This window comes from Belonocnema kinseyi, chromosome 10 (assembly GCF_010883055.1).
Source record: "Belonocnema kinseyi isolate 2016_QV_RU_SX_M_011 chromosome 10, B_treatae_v1, whole genome shotgun sequence".
NCBI classification, from domain to species: Eukaryota; Metazoa; Arthropoda; class Insecta; order Hymenoptera; family Cynipidae; genus Belonocnema; species Belonocnema kinseyi.
The window spans coordinates 112,854,102-112,867,726 of record NC_046666.1 but is presented as its reverse complement, the minus strand read 5'-3'; the positions used below and the strand labels follow the sequence as shown (position 1 = coordinate 112,867,726).

At 38.9% G+C, this 13,625-nt stretch overlaps 1 protein-coding gene across 3 annotated transcripts in view; it reads right to left on the bottom strand.

Annotated features, from left to right (window-relative positions):
- LOC117181506 (traf2 and NCK-interacting protein kinase) overlaps window positions 1-13,625 on the bottom strand; it is a 252,578-nt gene that overhangs the window by 83,176 nt on the left and 155,777 nt on the right. The window lies entirely within an intron of this gene.

The following is a 13,625-nucleotide window of genomic DNA, read 5'->3' as shown; positions in this document are numbered from 1 at the left end:
AACTTAAGCAGAAAGGCCTCTTGATTGGAACCTTTGTGAATATCGAAAGAGCCTTTTACTACACTGCTGTGGTGCCTGGAAGTGGATGAAATGCTTCATCTTCTCGCGAGTCAGGGCCACCACGTTGTAGGCCATTCCGACGATATACCTCGAAGTCAACACCCACTATGGCTCTGGGGCCACTAATAGGTTTGGAGCCCTTCCATATCATCATCAAGGCCGTGGTTGCAAAGAAGGCCTAGACACTAAATATGGTAAATGACAGCACTACCTCGACAGTAATGCGGATACCAATCGACATCGCGAGGAGTTTGACACTGAGCATGCTCAGGGACAAAATGTCGACTCGTCTCAACCTTCAAAATAGCAATTCTACAATCTGAGATTATGACGCTGCTCCAGTGCGCCTATAAGGCAAAGGAGTATGGCAATAAAAGAAACATTCGTATCTGCTATCACAGCTGGGCTGCTACAATGACCCTGAATGGAACAACGTCCCCGTCGCTATTAGCATGGGAGTGCTTTGAGGCACTGACTAAGCTAGCGAAAGAAAACCGAGTCACTCTGCTTAGGATCCCTGAATACAGCGGCATCAAAGGCAATGAGATATCGGACAGGCTAGCAAGGCTAGCAGCAAAAGGAAATTTTACTGAACCCGAGTCAATTATAAGCATTTCGGGGTAGGTTAGTCACTGAAGATATTAGTAGTAGGCTGACCGAGGAACATCAGAGAGAATGAGGTTTGGTCTATGGCTGCAGGCAGGCTAAAACACTCTTGGGCTCAAAGCTAAACTCTCACCAAGCAAAAGAATTGCCCAAGCACAGGAGGAATGAAGTTGAAGTCCTAGCAGAAATGGCTGTGTGGCCACGCTTGAGGCTTATAAGGCCAAAGCTTTATCGACATGAATAGGTAACGTTTGCCTATCTATACCTTGCGGTAAATTTTCGAAGGTGAGATTTTCTCTTGATAAATTTCACGATTCACAACTATCTGAAGTCATTTCAGCTGAGTTTTCAATATTAATGTCAGATTGCTTAACAAAGTCATATCAAACCTCAATCAGAGATCCTAAATCTAAAAGAGCTTTTTCTCTGCTCTCCTTTTTTTGTTTCTTTTAGAACATTCCTCAAAATTCTTTGAGTTTCTTTCACTGTATTTTTTATCTCCATCAGGAGAGGCTAATGGAACTACAAAGTTGCCATTTAACCAAGACTCATTTTTCATGAAAGAAATTTCTTTCTTATAAAATGAAACCTTCCATCTCTTCATGAAGTTTGGTAAAAAAAAATCGTGATAATTTTAGGTTTAACGCTTGAATCTTTTGCGCATTTAAGTAGCACTTATTTTTGAAAAACCACAATAAAACATCCACCTTTTTATCATCAAGATCTAATACATGTCGCATAGTTCTTTATTTTATAATGGAATGATTTCACATTAAATCCTAAAAGCTACAAAGCCGATGCTCTTAATTGACAATTAAATCGAAACTTTAAATTAAATAATAGGACAGCAAAATACACGACATTGACACTTGCATCAGAACTTGGAAATTTAGAGGTTATAAAATAAGTATCGAAAAACAAAATACGGTTAACGTTCTTTGTAACAGAACTGTTACCAGAGAATAGAGCTCGGTATGGCCCTGCACGAAAGGGTTGCTGAGCTGCATTCGAGACGAGCTGAAACCCCCCGACGGGTCCCGAAGTTATGGGCGACGGAACGTACCGTCGTCAGTCTTCGCTAGTACGCCTCACTCGTCATTGCTTTTTCGCGAAAGGTCCTAAGTGCCTAGTGTGTGCTCTCTGACGCTCTTTGCCGTACCACATCCTGGGGAAATCGTCACAGACAAACGCCCTCGATCCTCGTCGTCTTATCGACAACCACCCTGCAACCTAGGGGTTATCACCACGTATGTTCGGATCTTACTAATTACTGTAAGTGGTAATAAACCCCCTAATTACTTTTACCTCGTATTTTAATTTGTGTCTAAACCTTCGATCTCGGCGTCCACCTCCTACTTCCCTCCTTGGTAAGCAAACCCACTACACCTAGCGCCCAAGCAAAAAAATCCACAATCCATATCCTCTCAAAATTTTAAACCTGCCGAGATTCCAATCACATTTCCAACCTAGATTCCAAAACAATAGACCAAAATATCCATTCGATCCTTACAACCAAATGTTACCAGCGTTTAACCAAATAATATTAGGCTCAATTAAAGGTCTAAACAGTCCAATGATCGAATTCCCAACAGAAAAGGCGGAAAATATTTCAGGAAATAATAATGAAAATAAACAAAATTCTCAGAATCCAAATTACGGGAATAAAAACCAAAAGATAATGTCCATACTATGAGTACAATCAGGGAAACTGAAAGGGCGGGTATTAGGGCAGAAAATTTCTCAACCTAATACCGAAGCGTCAGAATTTTTAAATTCGGATAAAGATGAAATAACGGAAACACGCTTTTATCTAGTGACAAAGTTCGAAGGTAGTTTATTTCGAATTTTAGTCGATACTGGTGCTACACATTCATACGCTGGCAAGGAATTGCTGGAAAAAATCCAGAATTCAAAATTTTCAATTTTTAAACCTGTCTCGCGAAAGTTGATGTTTGCGAACGGCGAAACAGTCGATATAATTGGTCAGGTAGTAATCCCAATTATCATCGGTAATCGCACAAAGCATTTAATGTTCAGGTTAGTCCCAACACTTAAATCAGTAGGTATTTTAGGCACGGACATGCTAAAAGCCCTACGGTTGACCCTAAGCTATGGCTCAGAAACTTGGTGTTTACCAGGGAGTCCTCCCACCTGCTATCCTATGGAAGCATATCCAAACTCGCTAACCCTCCCTATAACGAAAAACAAAATAGAAATTAAACCTGAAATTAGAGCCAAGGCAATCAAGGAAAGTAAAAATGTAAATATTAGGGACAAATTATTGATTAAAGAGGAAGGAGATGGCAAATCAAATAGAAACCCGAAATTTGGAGGTAGCTTTAATCTCCAAAGTACTGGAAAGCATACAAATAGCAGTTCAGGGTTACAAGACAGCGAAATTCCTCTAGCAACTTCCAACTACAACCAACCCCCAAAATAAAAAACTATACTGAAAATTTCTATGACCATTTAAAATACTTAAACATCATACTAGATCAAATAAATGATGCAAATTTAACGATCAGTCCGGACAAATGTGAATTCGGCTGCTCAGAAATCAAATATTTAGGCTTTAAAGTTAACGATAAAGGATTGCCAATAGATGATGAAAAAATTCAACCAATATTAGTATTCCCTAAACCTAAAAATATTAAACATTTACATTAACACAGGATTGGGAGCGGTACTCACGCAAACGATTGACGGTATAAATAATGTAATAGCATACACAAGTAGAAGCTTAAACGGGGCAGAATCTTGATACTCAGCAACTGATAAAGAATGCCTAACGGTAGTTTGGGCCATCCGAAAATTTAGGCCATATCTAGAAAGGTATAATTTCAAAGTAATCACAGACCACTTAGCGTTAAAGTGGCTCCAAAACCTAAATACCTCCATTGGCCGATTAGCCAGGTGGGAGCTGGAACTTCTTGAGTATAACTAGGAAGTCATATACCGAAAAGGTAGTTCAAATCTCGTCCTTGATGCTTTTTCGAGATCAGAAGAACCAGTTAAAAATATAGCATTTGCGTCAGCTTGTAGCGTAGAAAAACCAAAAGCGGAAATAACTGACATAATAGACGACTGGTACTCAAGAAAAATCAGACAAGTTAAAAAAAGACCGGAAGAATACCACACATAGCGAATCAGAGATTCGCAACTCTATTTTTACAGAACTGACCCATTAAAATCTACTCTTTTACCAGACTCTAACCCATGGAAACTCGTCGTACCTAAAAAATTACGCACACAGGTTTTGAAAGAAAATCACGATACATACAAGCAGGACACTTAGGCTCCGAAAAAACGCAAACGAGAATTTTCGAGTACTACTTCTGGCCAGAGATGTATTCCGAAATAATCAAGTACGTCAAAAATCGAGAAATATGTCAAAGAACCAAACCGAGTAACCAACCAAAATTAGGACTAATGGGAAAAAGAATAGTGGAAGAACCATGGACCATGATTGCTGCAGACGTCATGGGACCATTACCGATTACAAAAACAGAGAAAAAACCAATATATCTTAGTGTTCGTAGATTTATTTACAAAATGGGTAAAAATTATTCCTGTTAAAAAAGCCTATGGTATAACATTAGAGTAAAAATTTTACAAACGTGTGATCTCACGTTGGGGAACACCGCGGATTCTCCACACCGACAACGGGGCCGAATTTGTAAGTAAAACACTTAGAGAATAACCCGAAAAAGTCGGAATTAGGCACACTAAAACACCTAAATATTACCCTCAAGCAAACCCAACCGAATGCTATAATAGAACAATTAAACAAATTATTAAAACCTACCTGGATAGCGATCATCCACCTGAGACGAACATATAGATGATTTGCACTTTGCAATAAATACTAGCAAAAAGATAAAGATAAAGTTTAGAAAACGAAGGCGAAATAGAGTTTCAAAGCGTAGACAAATATATAGGGTACTAAAAGTAGGAACAAAAGTATCAAATAAGATAGACAAAAAAGCAGGTAAGCTTTACGACACGTACGAACGACGTTTAATTACCAAAAAGAAAATTTCCCCAACCATATAAGAATTAAAAAACCTTAAAGGAAAAAGTATAGGTGAATGGAACTTAAATGATTTTAAGTTAGAAAACGCTAGTGCAAATACCGGCGAATAGAAGCATTAAACACTAATGAACTTAGGTTAGGATAGTTATACTCAAAATATGGCAAAATGGCAAGGGATCAATAGCATTAATAACAATATTTAACTCAAAACTCAAAAACTGGCTCAATAAAACCTAAATAATATGACTTATTAGATTTTAAGGACAAAATTAGACAGGGCGGAACTTTACCTTTTAGGAAAAAGAAAATACCAAAGTACTTACATCAAAACGCAGAACTTAAAATCTTATAATAGAAAGCAAACCACTCTATGTGTTAAGAAACTAAATTACACAGCCTAAATTGGATTGCCTTTTTTTTGCAAGTTGATGAAACAACAGTAACTCAACTCAAAAGAAAAGGAAAACAGACTTAAAGGACAATCGACTCCCAAAACAAGAATTTTACACGACAATCGACTAAACGGACATGTTTTTCGTTTCTCTTTGTATATTAGTTTCAGAAAGAAGATAATCATTACGGAGGATCAGATGCGAAAAACATTGAGAGAACAGGAACTTCCAGCACAAAACTGGGAACAATTTCAAAGAACTACGAAAACAATTCTCCAAAAAATTAACAGTTGAATTAAACCATATACAAAATAATCTTTTTTCCAACGAAAAATGGTTTAAATTTAGTCAAACTTCACAACTCCAGACTCAAATAGACAGATTACTCATAAGAAAATCGAAACATAAATGAGGACAAGCTTCAAAACTATTAAGGAAAAACCTTAGAGGAGGAACGCAGAATTACAAAATTGTATATAAACCTTTTTTCTTTTCAAAACTATCGGGGAAGGGGGTGTAACAGAACTGTTACCATAGAATAGAGCGCAGTATGGTCCTGCTAGTACGCCTCGCTCGCCATTGCTTTTTCGCGAAAGGCCCTAAGTGCCGAGTGTGTGCTCTCTGACGCCCTTTACCGTACCACATCTTGGGGAAACCGTCACAGACAACCGCCCTCGATCCTTGTCGTATCGACAACCACCCTGAAACCTAGGGATTATCACCACGTACGTTCGGATCTTACTAATTACTGTAAGTGGTAATAAATCCCCTCATTACTTTTACCTCGTGTGTTTTATTTTGTGTCTAACCCTTCTATCTCGGCGCACACCTCCTACTTTCCTTCTCGGTAAGCAAACCCACTACATCTTTTATTTATCGATATTTCGAGTAATCGAAGTGAATCTTCTTTAAATGCAGACTTTGCATTTCTAGTATGGTACGATTGAAATGCTTGATTTAAAATAAAAGTTCTCAGCTAGATAATATAGAAAAGTCATCGGCCAGCAAGGCTTTGTGAAAAAATAGTACTTTCTCGTAAGAACACAAAAATACATACATTAATAAAGAATAAAATACATTAATAACAATTTTAATTGTTGAAAAAAAAATGCTCAGCTAGATAATATTACAGTCATTCGCAGCAGCTAGTCTTCGTGGTGTGTTTGAAGATGATGTTTCATGAAGAGAAAAAATTTAATCCTATAAAAGTTCTATAAATGTATATTTGTTTATAACAGGAAAATTTTAGCTTTAATCATTTTATTTTTTATTTTCTTAAAGTATTTTCTTTTCTTAAACTTTAAAATCGACCAAAAATTACGACCTCTAGCTTAATTTGTACGCGAAAATTCATTTCTGGACCACTGTACGATGGTGAGCTGCAAGATAATCAGGCAGATCTAACTTATTAAACAGTTGGCCAGAAAGAAGATCTGCGATAAACGATAAGCAGTGGAACATCAACTGAATTGGTGCGTTGCTAATACGAAAGTTCGAAGTTTGAATCGAAAATGGAAGAAGGATACAATTTAAGAACTAAATTTGCTGCAAAGTATCCTAATATACAGAAAGTCACACTAAGAGATCGTATCGCTAAGGTGAAGGACATCAGGACTAATCTACACGTCACAGAAGACCGAGCAGTGGAGATTAAACGATAGGTTAATTTGGCATGGAAAAACGACGGCAATGAACATCAGTTAGAGAAAGCCGCGTCATACGATCATGCAGAACCAATTGATGTTCTTCCTCAACCTATTGATGATCCAACACCACCACAACCTCCAGAGGTGGATGGCCTTATATAACCAGAGGCAGAAGCAAAAGTTCAGCATGCAAAAATGCGACGAAAATGAACTTACCCTATGGACAGAGGTGTTTATTCTTTAGCAGAGAAATGTAGACAACGTGTGAGGAGAGAACATCATAGATTCTTCTTACTTAAATACACAGAGCTAGCGACAGAAATAAATGAGCAGATCCTGACAGATAAGAAAAGCTTAATATCTGTAAACAGGTTGCTTTCATCTGTTGAAATAGCTCCTATCAAAATGGAAGTTTCTGCTATCAAATGCTACCAAATGCAGTTTTTGTACAAGCAAGGATCGAGATCCATCATGGAAGATCAGGTTGGATATGGATGTCAACAAAGTAAGGTGCAAATTGGGTCAATTAACTCAATATAAAAAAGAAATAGAACCAGAAAGCTAACAAACCATGTTACTAAAATCATCCACCCTCGGCACATCGAGAAATTAACACCAGCAATAGTGGAAGAGATTATAGACTTTAACGGCACAGACTTGTGCTTACTGCCAGACTGCGTCGGTACAAGAATAGTAGTGCACGAAGGCAACGAAATAGAAACTTTCCGACAGATGAAAGAAGGATCTATCGTGAACTGAGTGTAAATCTAAATCACCAGAAAGACATCTAAGTCCCTCGATTGGAAGATATGACTAACTACTGGTCGGGTTTTTGGTGAAAAATGAAGAGATGCAATTTGGACACTGCGTAGTTCAAACTGGAGAAAGCAAGGGCAAGCAATAACCCTGAAATTCAACTGACAAACATCACAGCTTTGGACGATTCAGTGGTCTTGAAAAGGGCAAGTAAGTGGAAACCTCCAAGCCTGGACATGCTGCACAACTTCTGGTACAAGTACCTAATGAGTGTGCATCTTGCGTTGGCAAGGTGTTTTCAGAAGATCATTGAACACCCAGATCTGATGCCAGGCTTTATGCTCCAGGGTACTACGTATATATTATCCAAAAAACCAGGCGCTCAAAATCCGATGAGAATGACATCCTTAAAAAAGAACAAAAAAGATGTTGTAAAAACTCACAAGGCTGTAAAGATCTAGTCACTATAGACGCTGTTGCTATGACTAAAGCTTGAAGTCTTAAAACTTTACAAAGTCTGCCCACGCATTATTGACTTTCTAGGTCGTATAATGAGGCTCTGGTGTACAAGAATCAAGCATTTTGATCATGGACAATCAAGGATAACTAGATCAATCCGCATTACGAAGGGTACATTTAAAGGAGATTTCTTCAGTGCACTATGGTTCTGTTTAGCGCTGAACCTCTTGAACAAAACACTAAACAGGATGTCTCATGGGTTCATAATTCATGATAATGAGGATGATCATAAAGTGACCCATCTCCTGTACATGGATGACCTGAAGCTGTACGCTAGTTCAGCCCAGAAACAGCAGCAAGTGATCGATGTCACAAAGCAGTTTTCCAATGATATCCACATGGAGTGCCGACTATATAAATGCAGAACAGTGCATTTAATTACTTACTTACTTACACTTACTTACTTACACTTATATTTTTAACCCCATTTTTCATTTAATCTTATTTCATTACTTTCTTAGTGAATTATTTGAAATTCAAGTGTACAAGGTGAAAATGATCATTTTTGACGACAGAAGTCGGTTAGTAATAGCTTTAATGGGCTTTTCTCACAATGTTAACTAGCTAATTCATTCAGTATGGCTTATTATTCGAATTTATTAACACTTTTTAATCAATAGTTTTGATCGAGTACTTATTATTAAGATTGAGAGGAGAGGTGTGAAACTACACTTTCTCATGCACTTTAACGTTTCCGTTCTTACTGCAATTATTAACCGATGCTAGTGGCTATGACTGCTGGAGAGACCTGCCTACGCCCAGGCATGTCCTAGCACTGTTTGGTAAGAAGTTTTGACCTAGGAAAGTGCGACTAAAATTACAAAAAAGTAAGCAAAGTGTTTAAAAACTTAAAGGGAATATTCACTTCTAACATTATGTACATGGAAGTTCGTGTATTATTCTGAACGTGTGAGTAAATTCGTTAAATTTAAAATTACGTGTAAGGGCGCAGGGGTGGGCGTACCTGGGGCTAAACAAAATGTAGGGTAGTCGGTGGCGGGTCTAATAGACAGACAAGGGTTGGTGCGAAGCCAGGGAAAAGAGCTTGGGTCAAAGCCCTAGGGTATATGCCTGTCTTGGTCTCTCAAGCCGTACTTTTATGGTCTTCTCATGGGCGGCGGAGCGCTACTTGCGACACAGGCGAGTGGCGGAACACAGTGGCTATTATAGAAAATTTACTTTTAAGAACAAGGTGAAAGCTCATTAGGGAAATGTAATACTTAGAAAGTAATCGATTTTACCAGTGTTAGGTTCCCCCGGCTTTTTTCTGAGAATAATAAAGATTTTGTCTTAAACATCTGGGGAACAATAGCGAGCTTGCTAACGGACGTCCCCGAACTCTTTGTTTGTTGAATAATTAAAAAGGTAATAATTTTGTTAAATTTGATTAATGTGCACAAATGTGTGTATTTTGAAGTTATGAGTGTTAGAATTCTCCCCAGATTTATTTTCAAACTACAAAATATTTTTAACCTAAAACTTGGTACAAGAAAAAAGAACATAGCAACTAATGTCCCGGAACTAACCAAATAGAGCAGATGCATGAAAATTGTATTCAGCAAACAAAAATATTTTATTATTTTCCCTCAAAAAACAGTTCGGGAATGTGCGTTATATTATTTTAAATCATCTCCGAATTGAGTTTTAAAACATTTTAATTTTTGTGGACAAAACCCCAGGGGAACTAAACCCAATTTACACCACAAAGTATCACATGTCCTTAAATGCACGAACGAGAAAATTGTAGATAAAAGTTTTCCCGGAGTAATGCCGTACCAGAGCTACAAAAAGTTTCTTTTAATGCAAGATACCATATTTGATAGATTTCTTAATGCAGAATTTAAACTTGCCAGGAAAAATAGCGTAGCGCATTCCCCTTCCGAGACAAATAGGTTTAAAAATCGATCAGCAGAATTTAAGAATAAAAAATGACGAATCCAATATGGTGAAACAAAAATCGAAAAATTTGAGAATCTTTACAATATTGTCATTATTTAGATTTTCGAGAACGCTGACTTCAAATGTATAATCTTAGAATGTGGTTGACTATTGTAAGCCACCGAAAATGATTGCTGTTTCCGGGATCTGAGATTGTAAGAATCGATTCGCAGTTTTCTGACTGGATTGCATCTGAACTTTTGTGAAGGTAACTTTGAACGACTTGAGGTGGCTTGAGTCAATATTTTGCGCATGCAATCGACCGATTGAAACGCAATGACTGTGTAAGATTTTTGGGCCGGAGCTACGGCCATCTAATGCATCAAAAATATGTTGGAGAAGGTCATTGAAATGTAATAGGCAAATAGACCATTGTCGCACGCAAGTGCGTTAACAACACGCAGAGATACAGGAGCGGGGCAATCAAGAAGACCATCTATGATTGTCTCCGCTGTATGTTTGAAAGCGCCTGACTCCAGAATGACATGGGTGATATATTTTGAGCATGGTTCTTGCAGGAACGAAATGTGTTCCTCACTACGCGTCCAGCGAAAAAGTTTGCCCCCCTCTTCATAGACGTACAGCGTTTCACCTTTGCGACATTCAAAAAAAGAGGCCACGTATGCAAAACTCATTTCTTTTTTTTCTTGGATGAGTTTTTATCTGGTGCTAATTTTCTCCCGCCTCATTTTACTTTGATCTACTACCACGATGGTGTAATCGCGAGTGACTATCCCAACGTTGGCCAGAATACTTAAGAGCAGACATGTTCTATTTCGGCTGCAAAGCGAGGGTGGTGGTACACGCGGGCCTGAGGCTCTCTTCTCCGACCCAAGCAGCACCACAGATGCGAAATATCTAACTATTTTCAATAGTGATTAGAATTTTATTTACTTTATTTTAGTATTTTTCCATTTATTGACAATAAATGTAAATAAAAAGAAATTGAACAAAGTTTTTCTTTGTTGTATAAATGTACATTATTCAATATTTTAGTATAACCATTTTTTACATTCTGTGTATAATGTACAGAAATTTTGGGTCATACTTTTTGCAGCATACAAATTTATTAACATCATGCACAAGGTAGAAAGGTACGTTACAGAAATGTAATATAATTATAAAATCTGAATCCCATTCAGTCCACCTAACTTATATATTGGGAGTAAGTGCAAAACTCCATAAGTTAACGGCACATCTTTGCGGCGAATATTACCACTTACATATATGAGAAAGTGAAACTCTCAGAGTAGGCAGCCTTATCTTTGTATGCGGGGCTCTACAAGGATGGAAGAACCCCTTTTCCTAGATTCTCGTGGGAACAACAATGACAACACCAAACATTGTTGTAGTAAGTGCGGTTCAAAACAATGGAACGCTCAGGGCTCCCGACAATGGATCGGCCAAAAATGCCGAACACTCTAGAGCTGGGGAAGCCAATGAAGATGGAATCAATGCAATGAATCAGCAGAATCTCGGGACCTTTAGGTGTACGGAGCAACTAAATCACGACTTGCTAGAGTGTCTGAATGGGGTACCATGGCACGACTGCATGCTCTGTGGTGCGAGAAACACCCAGAGCCTTCGCACTTTTCGCATCAAGGTCTGCAAAACCATGTCGAGCTACTCCAAACAAGGAGCTATCCAAGCGAAGCAGCTATTCTATGAGAGTCATCCTCTAGAGGTAGAGCAGTGTTTTATGACCTGGAGAAATATCAACATCCGGGTTTCTCTCAAGCGTAAAGATCTGGATGGAATGGAAGGCGAGCTTTGAGGCAAATTTTCCAAAGAATCCGACCTATGGACTATCAATTGTTGTGTGTATAATGCAGCGAGAGCTTTGGCCGATGTGAACCGTAAAACAAAATCAACAGTTAATCATAAGAGCAAAAGACGAATGCATCAACTCGCCATAAAAATAGGTTGGACAACACAGTACGCATTCTGCATTCAGTGTGTGATTGACTACATAACACCTGGCAAGAATTTTACCGCCAAGGATCGAAAGATCGCGCGCGAATTCCGTATCCGTTATCACACACTTAACAAGTCAAAGCTGCTGACCATCAGGCAGCATATTGTCGAGAAAATACGAATACGATCAGAGAAAACTAAAAGTGTCTCTCTGGTCCATATCGACTCTTACAAGACCCTCCAGTTACTGTCGACCACCCGCCCAAACCAGAGGAGGTCGAAGTATTTTGGTGAGAAGACTACGAAATGCAGCATAGACTGGACGAAGACTCAGAGAACATAAATAGCTTCAAGGAGATGTGTGATGCCCTCATAACACCGGAGGAAGAATAACCACCCACTACTGTCGAGGAGGTGAAAAAAGTATTAAGTGGTATGAAGAACTATTCCGCTCCGGGGCCACATAGTATCAAGACATTCTGGTGAAAGAAGTTTCCTTCAAGCCATCAGCATTTGGCCCGTATTTTTACCTAATATTTAAGTTCGGAAGAAACAATTCCGGGGTGTGGTTGGTGGAAGGGCGCACAGTACTCCTGTCGAAAATGGGCAACTTACCTGACCCAAAGAATTACAGGCCAATCACTTGTGTGAACACACTGTATAACATATTCACAGCTATCCTAAATGATAGGTCTCTTGGAAAGCTTAAAGGTCCATCCGAAAATCGTTAGGCGCATAGAGAGATTGATGCCGCTTTGGAAAACCAGATTTACTATCTCATCTGGAAAAAATCGTGTGACAAATAACAAGGTCACCTGTCAGAGGGGTGTCCTTCAAAACGACACCATGAGCCCACTCCTCTTTTGCGTCACATTATTGTCACCATGGCAAATCGAAAGTACAAGGTCTCTCATGTATTTTACATGGATGACCTTAAGATCTATGCTAAAAACAAAGAGCGGACAAAGCAGCGGAGGAGACTGCTGAAACACTGGGACTTAACTTCAGAATTAGGGGTGAGCAAAATGCATCAAATCTTATCTATCTCGAGTACTCACTCCTGAAACCCCGGATAAAAAGCACAGGATAAAAATTTCCGTGAACAGCTAGCTCCTCGATAAGAGGATTCACAGCATCTTCCACAGAAATGTGGAGGATCGGTCAATGTCGTGTGAGCTAACTTCTGCTTTCCTTAAATCACCCGGATTGAAGTCTGGCATAGAGGGTTTCTTTTTGGCGTGTCAAGACAGTGTCATTTCCACCTTAACATACCGTCACCATACCTTAACATACCTTCACCATATTTTGAACCAAGACATTCCCCATGATAGCTCTAGGGCATGCAATGCTCACCCTGAGCATCTAGCACAAATACGACCTACATCCAAAGGCACAATGCGGCTCTAAATGCAACGATTGCACCCGGTATATTCTGTCAAACTAATCATCCTTATTATCGGCGCTCTTGGAGGTGTCATGCATCCACTGGTGAATAGCGTGAAAATCATCCCTGCGTGTCAACAATATGCTAAAACACATGCGGGAAAAATGCAGAAGGCGGTCATCCTTGGCTCGCTCCGTGTACTCAGGGTGCACGAGACTTTTCCGAATTGTCGTATTGATTCCGTCACAGTCTTTAACCACCTATCTCTCGGTCGTAAGACGTGGTTCTGGCTGAAGTGCAGTCAGTCAGTTTTTAAAATGGAGTTTAAATAGGACGGACGTTTTTTTTGTTTTTGATATCGAAACGAGATTTCCGAT